Source organism: Anser brachyrhynchus, assembly GCF_964034855.1.
Source record: "Anser brachyrhynchus genome assembly, chromosome: 11".
NCBI lineage: Eukaryota > Metazoa > Chordata > Aves > Anseriformes > Anatidae > Anser > Anser brachyrhynchus.
In genome coordinates, this window is record NC_137706.1 from 9183948 (window position 1) to 9196459 (window position 12512).

Below are 12512 nucleotides of genomic sequence, written 5' to 3' on the forward strand. Positions count from 1 at the left end.
GGCGGGCGTCCTCTGGAGCGCTGCTCGCTGACAGCACAGGGTTGTGGCGGCAGGGAGCAGGAACGGGGGAGAGACTGGGAGAGAGTGGGGGAATGTGGATGGAGAGGGAAGCGTGATTTATGGCAGGCTGGGAAGCCTCAGCACGCAGGAGCGGAGACAGGAGGACCCTCTTAGCCTTCTCCCTGTAGTCTCTGTGCTGGAGTGGTTGCACGGCCACTGCCTGCATCAACGGGAGGCGCTTGGCACCCTCCGTCTCGCTGAGTGCTGTGCGGAGACAAATCAGCTGCTATATTTGTATGACTAAAGAGACCCAGGAGCACAATCATTCAGGAAGTGAAACAAAATGATGGCAGCGCTTGGGCCAATACCTTCAGCAGTGCAGGGATATCAGAGCTCTTCAGGCAGGTGAAGGAGCAACTAAAACTATCTAAAATGATCACATATTGCTCTGGCTCTCAGGGACCATGAACTACCTAAAGGGGCAGCAGCTAAGGCCAGTCCCATAGGTCTAAGCACAAGCAGTGATTTTGTCCTTTCCAGCAAGGCGTTTGGAAGATGGAACTGCATCAGAAGGGTCCTTCATGGCGTCCCGTCCGTCCCTGGGGAATACGAGCCAGGTGAGAATGCGGGACATCTCTGGAAGGACACCTGAGGGATGTCTTGCTAGGGTGGCTCTTCCCCACAAATCCTTGTTGGCTTTTGTTTTCCCTGCCTTTCTCTGCTCCCCCATTTCTACCTTTCCTTCCACCTGTGCCCACAATGAGCAGAGCAATCCGGCGTGGCCCAGTTTAATATTCCACAGATCCTCCCAGGCTGATAAATGAGAACAAGAGAGGGAAGAAGGGGGTGGGAGCCTGGTGCATGGGGGGATATAAAGCCCTGAGCCTGTATTCAGAGCAGCAGAGATAACAATAAGCGAGAATAATAGTCTAACAAGTCGGAAATGTCACACGCGATCTGGTGCCATTAACACAACATGGATCTGAAATATCACATAATTAGTTTTGTGCCTGTTGTTCCGATTGGGAGAGAAAAAAAATATTAAAGGAAAGAGATTTGGGGGGGCAGAGAGGGGAGTGCCAGCAAAGTGAACTCATAAAAGGGCGAAGCCTACAGCATCTAATGTTTTTGGAATAATATAATAAAGCTCTATCTCCTTACCCATGTTTGAGGCCGAGATTTTATCTGGCAGTACGGGATAAAAAGAAATGAAAACTTGAAAAGGGTAGATAAAATTGCGATTGATCTCTCTAGGACTGCCTTGCCTCCTTCCAGGGAAGCTTGTGGGCCTCATAAATTGCTCCACCACCGAGTCTCACGATCCCCACCCCTTCCCATGCCACCTCACCCAAAGATGAAAAACCCAACGTTTTCAAGGCTTCTTTCCCCATCTCTTTATTATCCAGTGCACAAAACCCACGTTTGAAGGCTGTGAAATGACTCAGAAGCTGCGAGTCCCCCGGGAGCATGCCTAATGTACGTGTGTTTGGGGGACCCCCACTGCTGCCAAGCCGTGCGAGTCCCCGTGCTCTGAAGGTCTGCCTGCGGGCTGCTGGGTGCCGTCAGCTGCTGAGCACAAAGCTCCTGCCTCGCTGCACCCGGTCTGCGGCTGCTGGGGGCTCGTGGTGCTCCGAGGGAGGCTGTCCCCTTTCAGAAGAGACAGATGCACCCAGATCTCGGTGGGATGGGCACTTGGGAAAATTGGGTAAGGGACTGGAACGAGGCTGATATTCCTTATCTCAGAGGAGCAAATGCCGCGTGGGACAAACGCTGTCAGTCCCTTCCTGCCTGCTACTGGGGTGTGATGACCGGTTGTGCACGCAACGCCCTCATGAGACTCTGTGGTTGTGCCTGCTGTCCGCCTGACTACATACCTGGCTGGCTTTAGGAGCAGCTTTAAACCGTGAGCAAACCCTCCTGCTGCCTGGGGCAGCCCCACAGCCTCACTGACATCGTGCACACCTGCCTTGCTGCAGGAGCCGCCCCATTCTGTGGGGCCAAAAGGTGCATTACAAATGCACCCGTTTGGGATAGGAGCAACGGAGCCTGGGGTGTTGCACCCTCTGTCCTGAAACAACTTAGCATCCGCATGGCCCACGGGGTCACGCCAGCTCCCTGTCAGAAGGGAACAGGGGAGGATTTCTTTTGCATGCTTTATTTTATGTGTTCTCTTTTCCATGTGGCTCTTTCTGCTTGCAAAAAGCCCTTTATCTCTGGTGGTGGCTGGGACACAAACAACAGCTTTGCCTCTTCCTCTGGTGAGAAAGCTGGAATTGCTTACATCGAATCAAGCATGGATTTCTTTATCTGCTCTGGCAGAGAAATCCCCTTCTCCATCCCGTGGCTGTTCAGTGGCTGTGTGAGGCTGATGGACGCCTCGGTGCTGCTTGTGCAGACGGGTGCTAATCACCCATCGGTTCTCTTCCAGGCGATGTGAGGGGAGAGGCCAAAGGGCCACGTGGCGCGAAGGACCACTGTTTGCCAGCTCCTCCCAGGGCTGTTTCTGGGAGGGAAGGTGGCCCACGCTGCCCCTTTCCCTGGCTCTGCATGCAGAGCAGAGCTCTGCTAACCACAGAGCTGAATTTTAACAAGTAATGAAGCTTTCTTTCAGTTTTTTATGTGCCAATTGCTAATCACTTTTAAGCATATTCTGGGAAAGAGGTACTTTAAAAAAAGCTACGCTCCTGTGCCAAAGGCACGGAATGCTCTGTCCAACTTCTGTCTCCCGAGAACGCCTGTAGGATTGGGATTCAATTAATTCGGTCCCAGTGGATCCATCACTTTGCCCACTAACGGCCGCATACTGACAGCGGGTGCGACAGGAACGGTGATCTATTGCTCGCTGCTCTGGCCAGTTGTGGCAGGAGGCTGCTGTCACCGTGCCGCTGTCAGCTCGAAGCCAAAGCCCTTCACACATGAAATAGGGGATTTGCAGAGGGCCGAAAGGCAGCTGCCTCTGGGGTGGAGCACCGCGGCGACTGAACTGAAGTCTGCACAGCGCATTTACATGGGGAGTGAATAGTATTTCTGCATTTTGTTAGCGCTGAACAGAAGTGATAAATATTAAGACTGGGAAAGAAGTGAGCTTCCCTTTTGACAAGAAAGTCTGCGGCATCAGTTTTTCCTTTGACTCTGAAGCGAACGTTAAAAATTCTGATGAAGCATATGTTCTTCCAAAATTAAACATCCCATTTCTATTTCAGCCTTTGCAGCTTGCCAGTATTTTTAAAATACAAAAACAATGATTTTGTTGGGAAAAGCCATTTCAAACAAGGCATTTTAGGATATCAAAATGCTTTGTTTTGTTTTTAAAAGTTGAATGATGATTGAACAGTCTACATGATATTAGTATTTTTTGAAATGTGTTGATTTAAATGAAAATTGATTTTTCTTGGTGGAAAGCAAGGCTTTGATGAAAAATTTCTGATCTGCTCCAGTAAGATAGGCAAGGTCTGTATTATATATTGGCCTCTATCCAGGGAGTGAGACATCTGCTACCACAAGAGGCAAAGGGAAGCCTGCAGGAACAATGCTATCAAAAAGGCCTTAAACGCCACTCCTCTGTGTCATACATCAATGTAAATAATTAAATTTCTTCAAGCAATTTGCTGGGAGTTTTATCAGGATGATGCAAGCTGACTTACTCCCAAAGCTGCTTCTTCTGTCTTTTTATGACTCTTTAGGACTTTTAAGCCTACCACCTCCAGCTGGATGTGTGCCTACGTTTAAAGATGCATTGCATGCATGGGCACATCAGGTGCAGCTTCTGGAGTTTTGCTTTGGAGTTTTTGAGGTCTCCAGCCCTAGAAATAGGCATCACGTCCTGCCCTAAACAAAAATAATTGAATATGAGGGCAGCTGCCATTATCCCTATCTTTGTGGACAAGTTCCAGGTGGTATTAAAATAGGGTGTGCTGGAGCTCACCTCTAATTAACCTTGCTCAGCCCTGGGGTAATTGCAAGCAGGTGGTACTGGCAAGGATGGGGGTAGTGATGAAAGCTGATGCGAGGGGTCACAGCACCTGGAGCTCTGAGAGAGGTGATAAATCTCACTGAGGCTGCATGGGGAGGAGGTAGTGTGTGCAGGGAAGTTTTGGGGAGCAATTCTGGTGTGCTGTTTCAGCCTCAGGGAGAAAAGCCTCTGCAGAAGCTTAAGAAGGCCTTCAAGCAGCTGCTAAGTAGAGGGTGAGTTGAAAGGGAAACATCAGAAATTGGAGGTAGTTTTTGTTGGATGTGTTTGAGTGCAGCGTGCCTGTTTTGCTTGTGGTGCTTGCCTTATGAAATATTTTGTGGGTAATGGCCTCCAAATTATGCAACTCAAGAGTTAAAGGGGGAAAAAATAAAGTATAATCTTGTTCTATCTGACTGGCAGCCTTTTGAGGATCAGCTCTTTCACCCTATAACCATGAGGATTAGAAGCAACCCATCTTCTTCAGTTGATGCAGAAAGGCAGGTTAAGTGCAGTGCCTAAGACTCCAGGACCTGAGGGTAGGCAATTCCCTGAACTCATAAAATCATGACTTGGCAAAACCGTGTTAGCTGCAGAGCTCTTCATGCTCTTAACCTGTATTTCTCCTAAGCAAATTAGGCTGAGCTTCTAGTGAGGGCAATAATGGCCGGGCACACTCTTTTGAACCAATAATATAGGTGGATGGAGTAGACGAGTGGCTTGCTAATGAGGAAACGGCTGCCTGCTCGTGATGCATAGCTAATGACCTCTGTCTCCAGCATTCCATGGTCGGGTGGAACAGAAAATCTATTTCCACCAAGTGCTTCATTACCACCCAGCTACACTTAACTGAATAGCTCGGTTTGGTGGAGGGAGTGGGGAGAGCGATGTGAGTGGGACGTGGTTGTTTGAGGGACAGGGAACGTGGATCCCTGTGTCACACTGGCCAAGCCCCTCTGCCTCTCTGGGCACTGCTGTTCTTTATCCCCTGCCTGTAATTGCAGTGGGAGGAACAGTGCTGCTCTGTGTGGGGAGTGCACGGGGTTGTGATATGTGCTCTGCGATGTGGTAGAGAGGAGTTACAAGCCCCCATGGTCAGAGCCATGCTCCTGCAATGCCTGTCTGATTACTCTGTTGCCTCTTCAGCCCCTTTTCAGGGGCTAACATCCTTCTGGGTTTGGGGAAGAGAACAAGAGTTACACAGGAGCTCTGGGAAGCAGGCAAACCTCAGGATAAGCTGTTTGCAGTCCCTATTGAGAACAAAGTGAAATAGAGGTTTCTCCAGGACTGGTCCTTGGCTGTTGAAACCACAAGGATTAGACTGGCTCTGTGTTTCTCAGTTTCCTAGGGTGTGATGCTGGGGGGGGGGGGGGGGGGGGGAGGAGTAGGTGGGTAGGGTAGAAAAATCTGCTGCAAGATTTCTTCCTATCAGCAGTTTAAACTCTTCTTGTGGAGTTCCTATGCCTATCCCCTCCCACTTGGAGTTAAAAATACATTTTTCAATGTGTTAGTGAACAATTCTAGCTTTCTACAGTAAAGACCCCATCTTCTAACCGGGTCCTGCGAGATCTCTCCGCGTCAGTTGATTTAGCCTCATTGGACTGTTGTGGTTGGGAAAACATATTGAGATGCCTCCAAGATGCTAAAGATATATAAATGGCTGCTGTTAGGCTAATTTATTACTATTTAGCAGAGAACAAATACATTTTAAAGGGCTAATGGCAAATTAAAAATCCTATTAAGCAAATTTGCTTACCTAGTACATAGTAACAACTTGGGCTTAGATCCCACAGTCATTTAAATGCAGGTACAACTTTACTCAAGCATGTGGGCCCAGAAAAACCCTAAATCTCTGTGGGATCAAGAACATGGATATTAAATGTAAAATAATTACTAACCCTCCCACCAAATTAGTCTTTTGGTCTTGGCACCCCTGGTCTCCTCCTGACTCCCTGCCTTTGCTTGGAAAATGAAAATCGATGGGGTCAGGTTTACTTCTGCTTCTACACAGCGTCAATCCGGTGACCTCAGCGTGGAGTTGGTTTCGCAGGAGAGTGCGGTATTGATCCTGCTTCCGATCTGCAGCACTTGACATCAGCGCCCAGCCACCCGCGCTCGCCCAGGAGGCAGCGATGCTCTGTGCTGCCGGGGTGGGCCCTCACCCACTGCCCCTGGGTCCTGCAGGATGAGGTGCTGTGCCCCTAGTCCTGCGTGCAGTGTGTTGGCTGGTTTGTTGCCATGAGCTGGCTGGCTGGGGCAGCCTGAAGCAGGATGTGCTGCTGAAATGTTATTGTGAAGCTTTGCTGCCTTGGGCTGCTGGATGGACACAGCCCAGCCTTCTCCAGGTGTTTCTTAACTGACCTTCCAGGGGTGCACAGCAGTGGTGAACAGCCCCTGAGCTGCCATCTCCGTGTGATTCCCTCATCTTTGAACGAATGGCAAACAACCAGTTAAGGCTGTGAGAATTAGTAGAAATCATTCTAGCTTTTTTCTTTCTAGTTTGTATTGTAAACGAAGGGAATAATCTTTGCTCTGAGGTCAGAGACTGGCATTTATTTATTGTTAGTGACAGTTTTTCATGTGCTTCTGGTGCAGATAAGGGGATGAAGCCCTTCTACTGATGTGTTTTGCTGATTCATTTGTGAATGAATGGATTTGTTCTTGGCAGGGGGAAAGCATCCCACAGGTGGCCCTGGCCGCAGAGGGCTGGTGCTGGTGAGGCGCGCCGTAGCAGGGGGAAGCACCAGGAGTCAGCCACGGTGCTCCCGCGGAAGTCTGTGCACAGATACGAGCAGCACCAAGCCAAATGAGGCCTCATTTCGTCAGCTGAAATACTGCTGGGGTCAGCAACCTGTCAGCAGAGAGCTTGTGCTGAAGTGCTTTGAGCAGGGATGGGTGTCGGCGGTGCTCTACATGAAGATGGCTCAGGCAGGCGTGAGGCCTGCGAGGCTGGCTGTGAGGCCACCGTGTTTTGTCACTGAACTTACTGGCTGAAAAGCAGCTCCAAACAGCGGCACCAGCACAGCGGAGGTGTGCTGGTGTGTGGTGAACCAGTGTGAGGGGCTGTGATGAAAATAGGTGGCTGTGGGGGGATTGTAGCAGATTTTGCGTTGCCAAAAGCGCTCTGCACCACACTGAGGCCCTGGGGCTTCCTCTCCATTGGCATCCACTGTGAGACAGCTCTGAGGTGGTACTTGCTGGAGTCCTCCCTCTCCTGGTCTGTCTGCATCTGTCAGGCCAGGTGACAGTCTGCAGCGAGGCCTGCTGTGCCCACGCAGCCTGGGCAGGCTCACAATTAGCAGGTAATTTGCTGAGGGAGGCCTGCGGGGAGGCTGGAGGCAGTGCTTGCTGCAGGCACCCGCTGGTTTGTGCCTGCTCCGTCCGTATTTCAAATGTGAGATGTGAGCCCTGTGCATGTTCTTGTTGGAAATGACATGTGCTGTAATTCCTGTGGCGAAAAATGTGCTTGTGAATGTGTTGCTCAGAAAAAGGGGTGAGTTCAGATGATGGCTTTCAGAACTCTTTCGTGGCTATTTGTACAACCACTTCTATTTATGTGAAAGTGCAGATTCTGTGAGCACCCCAAATTTGAGCTGAATTTGGTAAAGTTTTTTCAGCTGAGATAAAATTATAATATTCAAAAACTTCATTTCAGATGTACAAAGCAGTTTTAAATGACTTTTTTCGACTGAATTTCCCTGGAACTAATCCTTTCTCTTGGATTTGAAATACTTTAGACTGACAATTGGATGCTTTGATACAGGAAAAGTGTTTGTAGCTGGGGCCAGCTTGAAGCCCTTTTGAGAGGGAATTAGACTTGTTCAGTGGTCAAGGATTTGTACAGCGTGCCTGCATGCTTCTTGGGTGCCAGTGGTCACCATCTTCCAATTCAGCAGCAGTGACCATCCAGTCAAGGAAAAGAAACTGCACAGTGTGACCCACTGCAGAACATGAATAACTAGTAAAAAATGTGTATTGTCCCCAAATTCCACGATGCATTTCTTATCTGAAAGCAGGGGCGCTGGGTGGCCCCTGATGGCCATGGTACATCTGACTACCTTAAATTGCAGTGCACTCTGGTTGAATCGGATAAAAATCAGAGCAGGAGATATTTTGATGTGCAAGTAACAACTTCTGTGAGAAGGGGACCCCTCTTTCTATTTTTAATCTGCAGTAGTGCTATCACCAGCTTTGTGATTTGTAGCATGCTTTTATTGTGATAAATCTATTGAGCAAATATTCTTCAAAACAGGCTTTTCATCTTCTCTGTCACAAGCAGTTATTAGCCTTCATTTGTTGGAGAGCAAAGAGCTCTTACGGGGGAAAGTGGGAGCCTGCCAGTGCCTCGGTGTCCTCGGCAGGCTCCCAGCCGGGGCGCTCTTGGGGCTGCGGGGTGGATGTGAGTCATGCCTTGCCCTTGTTGTTCCCTTGTTTCCTGAGCCGCGCTCGCTCATCTTTCTGAGCGCAGGATGTGGCTGGCTTTATTTGGAATGTTACAAGCAGCCCTGTCTGAGTTAATTGACCAAGACAAATTTTGTTAAAAAACCTTGACATTAATAATGAGAAATAAGAGCTGGGAGGTAAAACACATGCTCTCTAGACACGCATTAGCAGTGCCCCCACCCTTCCAGTCTCTTCCTGAGGTAGTACAGCAGAGAGCTTAGGTCAGTTAGTTTTAAAATTAACTTCTAGTCCTCAAGGCATCCTTTAAATAGAGTTTGAGCTGTGACTATTGCTAGTCTTTTTAGGCTGCGTGAGGGTGTGAGTCAAGGAGGGATGGAAGAGCACACAGTGGTATAGGAGACCCAGAGAAATCCATAACTGCTCCTGGGCGGATCCTTCACCTCGTCCCCGAGGCCTGCACGCTGAGCTGGGATAACGCAATCCAAAGCAATGTTGGTCCTGCCCCTCTCTCCTTGGGCGCTGCTGTGCTGCTCTAGCCATGCCAAAAGGCAAGAGATGATTTTAAGGGAGGGAATTTCTTCAGATGAAGAAAAAGCCCCAGACACCCTCCAACTCTGGTAAGCAGAAGATGAAGCCCCTGGAAAAACACCTGCTTATTGTTCCACATTGTGATGTGACAGGCTAAGCTGCAGTGGTGTGGCCTTTACCGTGTCAAAGCCTGGCGATACTAATGTGTCTGCTCACCTTCCCTTCATCCTCAGTGGGGAGGAATCCCCAGTGGGGTTACGACTGCTGTAGTGTGATGTAAGGTCATGTCATGTAATGTACATCCTTTGGAGAAACGTTATCCCAGTTCTCTGCTTGTGGACCCAGACAGAAATTGCTGATGAAAATACGCTCCTGAGGACAGCACCAAAAGGAATACCTTCATTTGCTTCTGTAAGCAGGCAGATGTTTGAGTCTCGGGATGGCTCCTTCCCAAAGTCACGGTGCTGTCCTGGTCTCCGGGGACGCTGTGCTCCCATGCCTTTCTCTGCTGACGTGGGCCTTACAGGCAATCCATCAGCTCACATCTCTTCTGAAGTGGCAGGACTGCAGCCGTACATCTCTGATCGATACCGCCCAACCTTGACATGGAATCAGTCACTCGTAGCCTGCTCATTACTGCTGGCTAACCGTTTGCCTGCAGCAGCCCCTTAATAGCCTTCCCAGGCTGCCGCGGAGTCACAACAGGAGTGTTTAGCAGCCTTATTTACATGCAGCATTTCACCAGTCCCTCCTTCCCCTCGCTCACAGCGTGCCATCTGCTCCGGAGCCTCGGAGGAGCTGGAGGCTGCGGCGCGGGACCGAGCACGGTGCCTGTGTTGTCTCTATGGTGACTGTGTGCCCTGCCTGGTGGCAGCTGGGGGGGCCGGCCACGCTCTGCCCACGCGAAAACCTTTGTTCTTCCAGAAGATTTTGGCCTTGCGCTTTGATTCTCTTCTGGCTTTGAAGCTGATTTTAGTTGTGCTGATTTTAATCTGCTGTGTTTCGGTCTTCTCATCTGTGTTTATGCTCTCCGAGGATGGGAAAGGCTTGGGAAGCGCTTCCTAGAGAGTAGCTTTAGGATGGCAACTCATTTATAAACTGGGGGATGGATGAGGTCTGGGAATGGAGTGCCTGTGAGTCTATTAGCTGGGCACGTTGTGCCCTGTCTGACTGCAGAGGCTTTCCCTTGTATCAGCAGCGAAGTCTTAAGTCTTGACTCCTGACCTTGGTCATGAGCTGTTAATGATCTCTGAAGAAAGAAATACACTGACACATGCACTTTGGGGGATATTTGGTACATCTGCTCTAGTGTGCCATTGATTTACATGAGCAGGCTCAAAGTACCACTTTTTAGTGGCTTCTACTTAAACTGAAGTCCAAGTTTCAGCTTGGCTTCTGTTTGCTGGGAAGAAACAATTGCACCCTTGGGAGCGAGGATGTGGAAGATGACAAGAAATTGTGTGTGTGCAGGCAGCTGGGCTGGAGAAACACCTGACCCAGGTGGGGAGGTTGGAGCAGCCTCTGTGTGCTTGCTGCTTTGCTGACTGTGGTGTGCAGGTGCTCGGTTGTGGCGTAGGAACCCCATGTGCTGGCACTGCAAACACCCAGACCCGAAATGCAGCCCTGCCTCGTGCTCCTGACATCAGCACTGAGGGTTAAGCGGGTGTATGGGCCATCTATGCTGAATAAAATGCAGGGCTTTGTGAGTCTTAATTAGTGCACTAAATTGCTTCAAGTGATCATTCTGTTAAAGTGGGAAAATCTTGTATTTAAATACATAGAGGGTGAGGCTTTATTCTTAGATGCTTGGGGAGGAGCCAGCAGTGCTATAGCATGAATAGTGTAAAGGGAATATTTACTGCAGTGTGAAAAGTAGCAGGGCTTGCTCCAGGAAGCTCGTGCGCAATGAATGTTTTCCAGTCCTGTATCTAGAATCACTATTGTGTGAAGGCCTCAGTTTTTCAGTGGTGAGAAGGAAATGGCTGCTTTGATTTCCTTCTAGTAGTAGCAAGGTTTTGAGTGTTGTGTGTGTGCTCCCCCAACCGCCCCTTCAGCCCTGTTCATCTCCCACCGAGGGAGCGGCTGCGTGGAGCTGCGCTGTGTTAACCTACAGGATTACAGGGAGGGATTATGGAGGAGAGGCTCTGAATGCTGAAGCCGTGGGAGCACTTCAGTCAGCGTTTGTGCTTCCTGCCCTGGTAGTGTGAGGCACGGTTGTAGGAGATGAGGCTCAGCACAACGCCGTGCACATGGAAACTGCTCCTTTCTGGGGGCTCCATCTCCAGTGTTATGTCCTAGGAAGGACCTTGAAAATGTGGCTTTTAGCTTCAGTACCACACAGATAATCTTTAATGCATTCGCATGTGATTTTGGAAGAGTTGGAAATAATTTTGGAGGTTGGGGTTGCCATTACAGTGAACTGATTTAGGAACACCCTTCTCTCCATAAACCTCCTGTTATCTTCCCCCAGAGGCCGTGGGGCGCCACGTGCTGCTCTGGCACACTGCTGGTTTACCTGCCAGGGTTGGTAGTTCCCCTTTTGCCCAAGTTAATTCTTAACTTCTGCCTCTAGACCTTTTTTCTGTGCTTGCCTGTCTCAGTCCTTATCTGATGCTCATCTGCACTGCCCTCGCAGGAGTGCGGCTCATCTAGTTCATCTGGGACTCTGGCCTCACATGAGTTGCTAATGAGAGTGTTGTGTTTCAGGGTAAGATTTGTTTCTCCTCTTGACTTCAAGATGAATATACGGTTTCACAAGTGAGGACTCTGTGTTAGGTTCTCTCCGTGTTCTCTTGCATACAAATGTGGCTACAGAGACTTGGAGGACAAGGGCAGCCTGAAATGGGTTTGCAAACTGCCTTCTGCAGCGAAGACTGCATCTCAACTAAAGTTTAGAAGAAAACAAGATAAAAAAGTCTTCTCTAAATTGGAATTCGACAGCTGTTGAATTTTCTTCCATGTGTAAAAAGTTGGAATTTCTCTCTGGTGTGAAATATAAAAATAGATCTTGCTGCATGTTGTATGTTTGCCTGGATTTTGTTGTTCTTGGAAAAGTTGTTTGGAAAAATGACACTGCCCTTGGCTGGCTAGATAGCAAGAAGATGAGAGGACTTGGCTGGTGGCAAGGTCAGGCTAATGCTGCTGCCAGGAGGCCAGCTGAAGCTTACTGGGGGCTGAGTGACTCACCTGGCTGGGCGATGGGAAATTCATGGAGGAGGTGGGAATGGCAGCTGGCTGTGGCAGGAGGGAGGTGTCTCATGGGAAACTTCAATTCCAAGTCACCATTTTTGTTCAGGATTTCTTCCCCCATTTGATCATGCTAACCTTACTGATGAGGCTGGGGACTTGAGAGGGAAAGCAGGCATCTCACAAATCCCTCTGGCCTGCTTTGTGTTCCAGAGTCAGAAACTGAGCAACCACATTTGTTCTTAGGCTTCTAATCTCTGTGGTCCTAGCAGCTGTCATGGTGCATCCTGCCTGCAGGCTGGGTGCTTCAAAACTAGTAGGGCTACACCATAGCTCTGGGATATAGTTGTCATCCTCCGTCTGAGGCTGAGGGCTGTGCAGTCCTGGTGATGCATGACATCAAGGTCTAAGCAGCTGTCTGGTTCGTCTCTTTCTCATCCTGACC

General features: G+C 49.3%; 1 protein-coding gene across 1 annotated transcript in view; it reads left to right on the plus strand.

The window, feature by feature from the left end:
• Positions 1 to 12512, plus strand: part of LOC308176131 (uncharacterized protein) — a 132299-nt gene that overhangs the window by 82692 nt on the left and 37095 nt on the right. The window lies entirely within an intron of this gene.